Raw genomic sequence first — 12,817 nt, forward strand, 5'->3', positions numbered from 1 at the left:
GAAAGATCTACCACCATCTTCATCTTCACCAAAGGCTTCCACCTCAATAGGGACAACAAAACCACCATGCAAATCTTCCACACCAACATCTCAACCATCCAATCAACAAACTCATGCACAAGAACAAACTGAACATAATGCTTCATTAGCAAACTCCCATTCACATCAACAACTAGTGAATCCACACCAGCAGCAACAAACCCTGCATCAACAACAACAAACTTCATATCAGCACCAACATGTAGATCTCCATCAATACATGCCAAACTCTCAACACCAACAACCTCATTGCTCACAACAAGATGCTCTGCAATACATAACTCACCTCCAACAACTGGATCATCCACCTCCAAGTGCTCCATAATCTCCATGTCAGATTCAACCAATTGATCATGAAAACCAACCTCCATCCCAACATTAGCAAGGTTAGGAATATCCTCAGCAACAACCTCTATTTGCTCTACAGGTTCTGCATCAGACTCTACATACTGATCAGCAAAACCAAACTCTTCCACCTCAACCTTGTGATGCCATCTTCTCTCACGAACCTCCTTAACTTGATCAGCCAATCTATCATCCAACCGAGAAATCATCTTAGGAAAATTCCTCTCCACTATATCATGGATTTTGGCAATCATCTTAGGGTCTAATCCTCTTGGAGCCATCTTCCAAGATCTTCATAAACCCTCTGCAACAAATCCTTCCCACGCTCCTTGTGACAACCAAATTTTTTGCAAGTCAGATCGCAACCTGCCACCTCGCATGAACAATCAGGAACCACATCACAAGTCTAGGACAACAGATTTGCAGTCCACCAGCTCTGATAAACTTTGCCCAACCAAGGTCCTGGTACAAACTGCCTCACACTTCGGCGATCTGCTTGTACACTCAAGATCTCCTGCTCTGATACCACTGATAGAGGGCCACACCACCCTTACTCACTCACAATCAAGAAAGCAACAATATGGAGACCAAAAAAATGCTTCACAAGAAATTTTATTATACTTGAAGATCCTTACAACACCCACAAGATGATATCAAGTTTCTCCTTGAGCTTCTCCTTCCACAACTTCTACTTCTCAAGTTCTACTCCTCGAGCTTGATTACAAATGATAATAAGCCTTTCTTAAATAGGCACTTCTAACCCAAGACATTACAAACACAACCAATGTGGGATAAAGGGTAAATACAACTATCTTTAAATAAATATTAAATTCCCACCCAAATACAACTAAGCACCCAATAAATATTAAATACATGATTTATCCAAAACCTTCTAGAATTTCCACCTACACACCTCGATTAATGGAATGACAACTATTTTTCTTATTTTTCTATTTTATGCCACCTATGCACCTCGAAAATAGAAATTCCTCTTTTTTTTCTTTTTCTCCTTTTTCCCTTTTTATTTATTTATTATTTCTCCTCTAATTTTCGTCACTTTATCTCTCCTCCAATTTTTTTAATTTTTTTTTTTCAATTTTTTTTTTCCAATAATTTTCCCATGCAAGATGCTCCTGCATCACAAACATACCTTTGAGGTACTCAAATATGTCTTTAGCCAATGGTTTAGTGTATATATATATATATATATATATATATATATATATATATATATATATATATATATATAGGGTTCTCTTTTATACTCACATACTCCAATCTAATTTCCTTATTTGCAACCCTTCTCTCTCAAAAAATGACACTTATTGCAATGTGCTAAGTCTTAGAATGTAAAACAAGATTCTTAGTCTTGCTAATTGTACGTGTATTATCATGATGCATAATAGTAGATTCTAAAAAAGTGATACCAATATCCTTTTGCATTTGTTTCATCCATATGACCTGAGTACAATTGTTTGTTGCTACAACATACTCTTCTTCTGTAGTAGACTAAGAAATACAATCTTTCTTCTTACTTAACCAAGACACTAACCTTCCTCCAACAAAAAAGGCTCCTCCACCTGTGCTCTATTTGTCATATGCATTTCTTTCTCAATCAACATTAGTATATGCACACAATGTAATATCATTAGATCTATCATACCATAAACCAAATATAGTGTTCCCTTCAAATATATGAAATTCTTTTTACTATTACAAAGTTTGTCTCCTAAGGATCTTTTTGATACCTTGCTACATTTTGAGCTGCATTAGCAATATCTGGTCTTTTATGAGTCAAATATTATAAACCATGAATCATTGATTTGTAACTTTTTTGCATAGTACTAGGTGAATCATCATTGTTAGTCAATTTGTATCATGTAACCATAGGTGTTCCAACTTATTTATAATTCTTCATGTCAAATCTTACCAACAACTCCTTAAGATATTTAGTTTGAGATAAGAAAATATCATCTTTAATTTTTGTTATTTGCAATCCCAAAAAAATATTTCATCTCACCAATTAAAAACATCTCAAATTCATTTTTCATCTCATAAAAAACTTATTACTTGCCTCATCATTTCCACCAAAAATGATATCATTAACAAATAATTCAATTATCAATAAACCATCATAATTAGTTTTTAAATATATATTATTGTTTGCATTACCTTTCTTAAATCCCAAACTCAAAAAGTGTTTATCCAATTTAGCATAGCAAACTTTAGGTGCATGCTTTAATCCATACAATATCTTCTTTAGCTTGAATATCATGTTTTTTTTTCTTGTTAACATTAATCCATCAAGTCATTTATTGTAGACCTCTTCCTCAAGTTCATCATTCAAGAAATTTGACTTAATGTCCATATGATATACCTTGAAATTCTTGCTAGATGCATAAGTAAAAAAATCATACAACCTCCAATCTTGCTGCCGAGGAAAAGGTTTCTTCATAGTTTATACATTCCTATTGTGAATAGCCTTTACATACGAATCTTACTTTGATCCTCACAACTTCATTTCATCTATGAAATCTTAGGCTCAATCTATGAAATTTAGCAAATTTCATCTCTTACCTTTCCTCTTGTCATTTCTTAGTTGCTGGCATCACCAATTGTTTGATTATTAGGATGGTTCCTTGCAACATACTTAGGTGTTCTTGTCTCTTCTCTAGGCTCTTCAATCTGTACGTGTATTCCATTTTCTCTTTCAAAGTATAACTCTTGCTCTATATTTTGATTTTGTACTAGCTTGATTTGAGTCATCATTAGAATTATATTTAGATGTTCTCTCTTGTACCTGAAATATTTCATCAATTTTGACATTTGCACTTTCAACAATCTTCTCTAATCTCTTATTATAACATTTATAAGCTTACTCTTAGTAGAATATCCAATGAGTATGTCTTCATAACATCTAGGACCATATTTCCTTAAATCATCTTCGCTTTTGATATAACGCTTCCAAAAATTTTGAAATATTTAACAGTGGGTGTGTGACCAAATCAAATTTCATAAGATATTTTATCTATTATTCTTGTGATCTAAACCCTACTCATGATGTATATTGCAGTATTAACTACTTCTCTCCAATAAAAATGTGAAACTTTTCCTTTAAGTAACATTGCCCTTACTACTTCACTCATTATTTTGTTTATTCTTTTTGCTACTTCATCTTGTTGTGGCGTTTTAGGTGTTGAACTTTTCTATGAATTACATTGTCCTTAGATTATGAGTTGAAGTAATTTGATGTAAATTCTCCACCTCTATCAAATCTTAAACATTTTATCCTCATACTTGATTCATTCTCAGCTTTTGTCTTCAATATCTTGAACTTGTCAAAAAGCTTCAAATTTGTCTCTCAAAAAGGCAACCCACATCATCTTAGTGATATCATCAATGAAAAAATTAAAGTACCTTTCACCATAGATTGTTCTTATTTTTGTAGGCCCACACAAATATTTATGAAAAATCTCCAACTTTTCTAAAGTAATGAACATTTTGCTCTAAAATGTATTCCTTTACTATTTTTCATTACACATTCCTTACACATCATGTTGGAAATTTTCTCAATCTTATGTAGGTCTCTCATAGAATCAAAATTACTCACCTTTAATATATTATCAAATTTTATGTTAAAAAATATTCTATGTCGTAGCCAAATGTCATCAACCTTTGCAACCAAACAATAAATCTTAGTAGGATTCAACTAAAATACATTACCTCTTATTCTTGTGCTTGTGACAATCTCATTTCTATAGTTATCCTCAATTATACATTGATTATTAGTGAATTATAGATGATAACCCTTGTCTACAAGTTGTCCAACATTTAACAAGTTATGTTTCAATCCATCAAAAAAATATACATCTTTAGTGTTAATTTTACAATCAAGAGTAATTGAACCTTTCCCTTAATAGGACAAGGAGCATTGTTACCAACTCTAACAACTCTATCATAGTTTTTAAATTCAACAAAATTATCTATGTCACCCATCATATGATGTGAACATCAAATATCTCTAATCCAATCTGATTTCTTTTTCTCTACATGTGAAATAAGTTATTTTCTTCTTTCACAAGACTCTCTTAATAAAAATAAATTCAATTTCATATTCATCATCATTGTTTAGAAAATTGATTTCCTTAACTTTTATCTCATCATTATTCATATATAGACCCAAACCATATAAAAGAAAAAGAAAGGAGGATTAAAAGAAAGAAAGGGCAAAAAAGGCATGATAAGTGACACATTATAAGACAAAATTAATAAAAATGGGGAAAGAGGAATCGAAGACCAATTTAACAAATGTCATATAGTGGAAAATATTGCTCAGATATAAGTATAATATTAAATAGAATTTAATAAAATATAGTAGAATATGATACATTAAAAGGTTATATTTTAATTATTATAAAAAGGTAGAAAACTGTATAACTATAGTATAAAATTAATATTTTATTACTTTTCAAATTTAAATTATTATTTAAATTCTAAAAGAATAAAATTTAAATGGATGGGATGTTATAATTAGGGAGAAAAGATTAATTTTAATTATTAAAATATTATGGTATAAATTAATAAAAAGGTTTTTGCTATATGAAATCAAATGGTCCTAGAAAGTCTTGTTTAAAGATTATAATAGATTTAATTATAATCACATTCATTATTATTTTTTAATTTGATATAAAATTTAAAAATTACAAATTACCAATGTTTCTCACATTAGATCTCAAACTTCGACAACTTTCAAACAAAAATAAATATACATCTCAATTTTTTTTAGCTCTTATAATTTTGTATGAATATTATTTATTTATTTTAATTTCTTTGAATGTAAGGTATATGAAAAAATTACCAAATATAACACAAAATAAATAACTTCAAATTTGAAAACAAAAAGTTTTCTAATATCATAATGTAACCTAAAAAAATTTCCCAACAATATGGGTAGTATTTTCATAACCATTCAATTAGACAAGTTTTTAGGTTAAATATTTCACATTTATAATTTAAGAATAAATTGAAATTTAAAAAATCTCAATTTTAATTGGTTGAAATAAAAACATTTAATAACTACTTAACCACAAGTAATTGCAATAGTATAGCTTATGCAAATACTAAAAATAGAGAAAGGAGGCAAGCACCTAAACAAACAAGAGCTATGATATAGCAGGAGTCTCGCCTACTGATAAAATCATTAACTGGTCTATGATTTTTAAAACAATACCATTTTAACTGCATATGTTGATCTAAAAACTTATAACATTTTAAAGTAAAAACTATTCTTGTAACTTACTAAAGAAATCTGTATTATTTGAATGTAATGTGGTAACTTAAAAGAACTGTTTTAACTGCATGTGTTGATCTAAAAACTTGTAACATTTTAAAGTAAAAAACTCCTCAGAAATCTGTATTATTTGAATGTAATGTGGTAACTTAAAAGAACCGATAATGAATCAGCTTTCCTCTTTCCAACAACCCATAGTGACTTCATAAATTAGTTGCACGTAGCTAAACAAAATGTTAAATTCAAAATTTTCAATGCATTTATTTACTTTTCACTCAACAATGAATGGAAACTATTCATCATGGATTCTTGATTAGTTTATCATTTCAATCAAGATAATGATAAAACGATTTTCATTAAATTTTAATGAATGCTTATTAGATGAAATGGGCAATCAAGGCCAAAGAAATATGCCACTTTATCATTAGTTTGGAAAAGCCGACAACCTTTACTATGAATCACCAATAGGCCAATTTCAAACTCAGAATGATTCCATCAGTGTTTCAAGGTTATAAATCAAATATTGATACAAAGGCAATAATGCCACTTTAAATGCAAAATCAAGATCTTTAAGTGGGGATCCGAACCCCATTAATGTTGGGCTAATATGGCTTTTCCAACAATCCAAAAAAAGAAATTTCTTTTGATCTCACCGATTCTTGAACCAGTTACAACGAAGAATATTAAACAAATTTAGAGTTGGGCATTCATAACCAAATAGGTAACTATTACATTCATTACAAAACAATACTACCATGAAATGCATTATAAAAACCTCACTCAAAAACAATCATACCCTCAATCACATAGCTCCAGAGGGAAAATAATCAAACGCATTTCTAGCTTTATAAGAGTCATAGGTAGTTACAAATATGTTTACCTAAATATGTGAGTTATCATATTAGTTACAATTTTAATATGATTCCTAACTAATATTTTGATAACATAAATATTTGAATTTCTTCAAAACATAATAAAAAATAGCAGTTTAGAAAGAAATATTACCAAAAACATTTTACACAACACATGTCATACTTGTCAAAAAATTAATAATAATGTCACAATCTATACAATAAGTTTTTTACAACTTTGAATAAAATCTTTAAAATATATATATATATATATATAACAATCTTAATACTATAGTTTGTGGAGGTTAATTTTTTTAAAGATAGATTTTATATCAATTGAGACATAATATTGAACTTTATCGCTATATTATCTAAAATATAAAAAATTACTAGTAAAAATATGACCAACCAATTCTTAAAAAAGACAAAAAGAAAAAAACCACTACCAAAAATACCACCAACCAATTAGAAAAAAGAAAAAGTTTTTAAAAAATTAAAATTAAAATGAGAATTTTAGAATGCATTATGTAGAAAATGAGGTGAAAACATTAAGTCTTTGCCTATATAGGCGGGGCTAAAAATTAAAACAAACACTCAAAACTAGACCCCTAGAAAATATATTTAAAACCCAAAAAAAGAATATAGTGGAACATACCTAAAAAGTGAGAGTAACCCAAGAAGAAGGACAAAAGAGGAAAAAATAAATGCTTAATTAATTAATAGAAAAAGTGAAGAGAAGGGAACAAACAAAGTAAAAGGAGGCCAAAGTGAGAGAAACCCAAGAATAAGGACAAAATAGGAAAAACTAAATGCTTAATTAATTAAAGGAAAAAGTGAAGAGAAGGAAACACAAGCAAAAGGGGGCATATATGGGAATAAATGTTAAGCATAAATTAATTCAAACATACACATATAAGCTTTAAAAAAAGGATAAAAAGAACAAGTTAGAAACAAAATAGCCTTCCTACAAAATGCACCATCGAAATAAAAATTACTTTTAGTAAATATATATGAGCAATAGATTTTTGTATTGGATAACTTTTTTAAATAAGAAAAACAAATGATCATCAAATATAAGAAAGAATAAAAAATAAAAAACTTAAGCTAACATATGCACAAAAGAAAACTAAAAATAAAGATTAGAACTATTAGCATTCCACAATCCTTTATGTTTTTAATTTTTTACAAGACAATTGTGTCAAAGTTCTTGCCAATAATTAGGAAAGAAGGAAATTAGAGAGTAAAATAATGAAGAGAGAGTTAAAGAGATATATTCCTCGTAATAGTTAGAAAAGAAGGAAAATGGAGAAAATAGTTAGAATAGAATTTTTTTACAAAAAAGATTAAGGATTATATTATTTTAAGAAATATTTAAATAAAAATTATAAAATTGAGTTAAATCAATGAAGTATTTCTTTCTACCTTTTCCAATATAAATTCAAATATTAAATTGTAAAATTTAAATTGTTGACTATTTGATCCAAACCAACAAAAGAGTTAGTATGTTTAAGAATAATATTAGTTTTACAAATTTTAAAATGTGAAAAAGAATGAAAATAAGATTGAAAAAAAAAAAAAAAAAAAACCTAGTTAAACAGTGTGAAAAAAGTTAGCATTTTACGATTGACAAAAGTAAAGGACAATGTAAAACTAATAAATATATTTAAAATATAAAATATAAAACATTAAAAACTAAGTTAAATAAATTTTGTAACAAAATTTATAAATATTTTTAATAAAAATTTATCAAATAATTAAATTCTTAAAATAGTTTTGTTGTTTATTACTTTAATTATAATTTAGAATAAAAAAATTAATTTTAAAATTAGAATAAAATAATTTTAAATTATTGTGAAGAAAAAATTAAATAAATGTATTTTTTAATTATATGATAATTAGCTTTTTAGTAAGATTTTAAATAAATTTAAAGTTGGAAGATTTAAAAATAATAAATTGATATATTTATAATCTTTCGTAAGAAAAATGATATACTTACTATTGACTAAATATGCATTTATGTCACAACGCATCGGTAAATTGCGAGCCTCTCAGACTTGAGTTGGAATCTACTCATGATTAACACATAACAATAATGAATCTTAATAATAAATAACTTAGGCTTCGGTCGTAAAATATATGTGCATTTATGTCTTAAGGAGTGGAGTGAAGTGTAAGATAAAATAATTACTTTTTGAAACTTTAATTAATTTGTCACAATTGTCAAATTATTATTAGAAAAGTATGTATATTTTTGTTAAGGATTGTTGATTTTTGATTTAAATGAAAAATTTATATACACATTTAAGTTCCATATAAACTTTTAAATTATTTTTTTGATTTGATTGGTTAATCGAATGCATATATCTATAGACGACCCAGCATAAATTAATACAAAATGCATCAACTAGTCGATCATTTCAAAGCGTAAAAAGTAATTAATAATCTAAGTTCTTGTCACGGGAGAAGATTAGAGTCAGAAGATTCGGATATGTTTGCGCGCTCAAAATATGCGTTAACAGCCGATTGGAAGAGTAGAGTGTGTAGAGGTCCCACAATGCCGAGGAAGCCGTCAAAGATTATAGACGTAGGTTTATTAAAATATCTCGATCTTGCACATCCTTGCAATTACCATACAAAGAGATTCTCCGCTCACTGGAGAAGGAAATTGGTTCTAATACCATGCTGGGTAATAGTGTCCTTGGTTATACTTCACAAAGCTTAGAACATGGGCAATTACAGAACAGGGGTTCCCTTCTTGAAAATCCTTGCTCTGATAGTATTTTCTTCACAGGGCAACTGCCAATATGTTCATAGAGATCCTTCTTTCCACATAGAAGAGGCAACAATTGAACAAATCCAATCAGCATTCAAGACAGGCAGGCTCACATCCAGAAGCCTTGTGGGTTTCTATCTCAAAACCATTGAAGAATTAAATCCAAAACTCCATGCTGTGATTGAAGTGAATCCTGATGCTCTCCTGCTGTCTGAGAAAGCAGATATGGAAAGGCACAGAGAAGGAGGATACATTGGTGGCCTCCATGGAATACCAGTACTAATCAAGGACAACATTGCTTCCAAGGATAAGCTCAATACCACTGCAGGCTCATTTGCTCTTTTGGGTTCACAGGTCCCAAGCTCTGTCACAGGATACGTCAAATTTCAGCGAATTTTTATCCTTTCTGAATTTCATTCGATTTTGTTTTTTAAATGTCATTTTATTTTCCGGAATTTCATCCTCGCTAAATTTCATTCGAATTTTATGATCAACAAACTCAAATTCGAATTCGAACCTTGTAACTTAGGTCCCAAGGGATGCAGGTGTGGTATTCAAGCTGAGGAAGGCTGGTGCCATAATATTGGGCAAGTCCAGCTTGAGTGAATGGGCAGATTTTAGGACGTTCCATATGCCCAGTGGATGGAGTGCTAGAGGTGGTCAATGTAAGGTCTGTGACTAAATTCAGTAATTTGTTACACTCTGTCAGGTGATTACTGGTCTATTCAATTTCTAGTAGTATTGATGGAATGTGATAAATTTGCAGAATCCGTATGATTTGACTGCTGATCCGTGTGGATCAAGCACTGGATCATCAGTGGCAGTGTCAGCAAACATGGTAGCAGTGTCATTAGGGACAGAAACATATGGCTCTATTCTTTGCCCATCCAGTTCTAACAGTGTTGTGGGAATAAAACCTACTGTAGGGTTAACAAGCAGGGCTGGAGTTATTCCCATCTCACACAACCAGGACACTGTGGGGTAAAGCTGCAACTTTCCTAAATTATCATCGCCATCTGATAAATGAAGTTTTATTCAATTGGAATTTAAATTTTGTTTTACTTTTTGTTCTAAAGCTTCTGCATAACGCCGAGCTAAGTTTCTTTGCCCTGGCTGCAAACCCTAAGGGATATCTATTTTACAAAATCAACCTTAACAAACAATTTTCATCCTTTAAAGCTATTTCTTTGCCGTAGTTGCAAGACTTAAGGATATCTATTCTACCAAATCAACCTTAACTAAAAAAAGCATATCCTTCAAAGCTATTAAATTTCCACAATTCATCTAATCTGTAATAGCTTTTCTGAATTCAATTGTGTGAGCAATAGTTTATCATCAATGTTCTACATCATACTCATGATCCATCATCATGATGCAAGAGAAGAAAAATATAACAGGCAGATCTATAACAAAATTAAAAAATAAAAGAAAGTAGGGAGACATATGCAAATCAAGAAATAAAATTGATTCTTTCTTCTTTTTTCGTTAATATGGATGATTTCTCCTTCCTCTTCTTTTCTTTTTATTGAATTATAGATCTACGATCAAAACGTTAATGATAAAAATTGTTCACACAATAGAATCTAGAAAAACTATTACAAACCTCCGTCCTGTACTTGTTCACAGCTGTGAACAACTTGCATGAAACCGGGTGGACAGCATAACATGACAATCATTCCGCCACTGAATTGTTTTAGGTTGTCTAAGTAGAATCAAACCGAAGCAAGTCAGGGGGGACCTTATTTTGCTTCGGTATCCTGCTGAAGACATCATTTGTCGTTTTGGTTGAGAATCCATATCCAATTTTGCAAAAACAAATCTGAGCCCAAACTAAATTGTAATTTTGTAGAAATAAAACAAGTTCTGAGATGCCTAACTTGAATTTATTGATAACAGACCTATTTGCAGAACTGTAGCAGATGCAGTTTACCTGCTGGATGAGATTGTTGGGTATGACATACATGATCACGAAGCCACAGAGAGTGCAGCTCAGTTAATTCCAAAAGGCGGGTATAAACAGTTTCTCAAGATTGATGGGCTGCAGGGCAAGAGGTTGGGCAGCGTTCGAAGCCCAGACTTATCACCTGGGTCCTCTAAAGCAGTATCCTTTAAGAAGCATTTGGAAACTATGAGGTAACCTTACAGCTTTTCGAATAAGTTTGGTTGAGAACACCAGGGAACTGCCCACAGATTTCAAATAATAGTTGAAATAAAATATAAAACAACAATGTACTCTGTTCTAAAGAAAATTATATGACCTACGACTTTGTATCTCGTTTGCAGGAGGGAAGGCGCAATTGTGGTAGAAAATCATATACTTAATGATCTCTTAAATATAAGCAATGTTACGGAGGAAATAGTTGCAGAATATGATTTTAAACATGACCTAAATGTCTACCTTTCTGAGCTCCTGCAATCTCCTGTTCGTACATTGGCTGACATCATCTCCTTCAATATCCAGCATGCTACTGAGGTAAAATGTCTCTGCACATAAATTGTTTTCTGTATAGACTATCAAATGTTCCATTAAACTTAGCATGCTTATTTTCTATTAGGAAGAGCTTTCAAGGCTCGGACAAGAGATTTTCCTCCGGGCTCAGAACACATCAGGCTTCCATAGGAAGCAATACAGAGAGGCCCTTGAGAGAAATCACATGCTAACGAAAAATGGAATCCATAAAGTTGTAGAAGCATATAAACTTGATGCCATTGTGACCCTTGATGAGGGAATTTATACAGTTCTAGGCATTGCAGGGTATCCTGGTATAAGTGTGCCTGCTGGTTACACTAAATCTGGTGTACCCTTTGGCTTATATTTTGCAGGGGGTAGGGGTTCAGAGCCTGCCATCATTGAGATCGCCTATGCTTTTGAACAAGTAACCAAGATGAGGACGATTCCTTTGTTTACCAGACAGAAATTTGTGAAAAGTTTCTCTGAGGAAGTGTTGGTGTAATGGGCATCTCAGACCAGAGATTATAAGCATTTTCTAGTCAATAAATCTATTTACAGTATGCAAATATTTTCTGTCCTAGCATGTCCATGGTGAGATTCAATCTTTCCCAAATTTTAAGCTAAATTATGCTTGACATTGACTGCATTGACAAAATTGCTTGTCTACATCTTCAAGGCCCTAAAATACACGGTCTACAATTGATGTAAAATGAGATATGATGATTTATTGCTTGAAATATACCTCTATAGTAACTCTTTAAAGTGTTATTCGGCGTTCTTAAGAGTGAAGATTACAACATGAATACTACCAAATGAAATAAAATATTGCTTTCCATGCAAAGAAGTTGCATCAACATCATATCTAACAACACTTGCACATTAAATGAAAATATGAAGCAAATTCAAATCCATGTCAATTTATTTCCATAACAAACTATTAAATGAATGTGTTCCTGTAAGACCAAAGCCATGCTATTTTTCACTTGCAGTTGTAGTTACATCAATTCTGCTCAGCATGGCAGGAAAAGAGAATGGCTATTGCACAAGTATAAAAATATAAACTTGAA

General features: G+C 30.8%; 1 pseudogene across 1 annotated transcript; it reads left to right on the forward strand.

The window, feature by feature from the left end:
* Positions 1-9,127: 9,127 nt before the first annotated feature.
* On the forward strand, positions 9,128-12,316 carry LOC149564614 (putative amidase At4g34880; annotated as a pseudogene). Its single transcript, XR_016361867.1, has 6 exons — positions 9,128-9,652; positions 9,828-9,968; positions 10,065-10,279; positions 11,195-11,431; positions 11,582-11,771; positions 11,854-12,316. The product of XR_016361867.1 is annotated as a putative amidase At4g34880 (transcript).
* The last annotated feature ends 501 nt before the right edge of the window (positions 12,317-12,817 follow it).

Source organism: Cupressus sempervirens, chromosome 3, assembly GCF_028749045.1.
Source record: "Cupressus sempervirens isolate cs-2001-9-10 chromosome 3, ASM2874904v1, whole genome shotgun sequence".
NCBI lineage: Eukaryota > Viridiplantae > Streptophyta > Pinopsida > Cupressales > Cupressaceae > Cupressus > Cupressus sempervirens.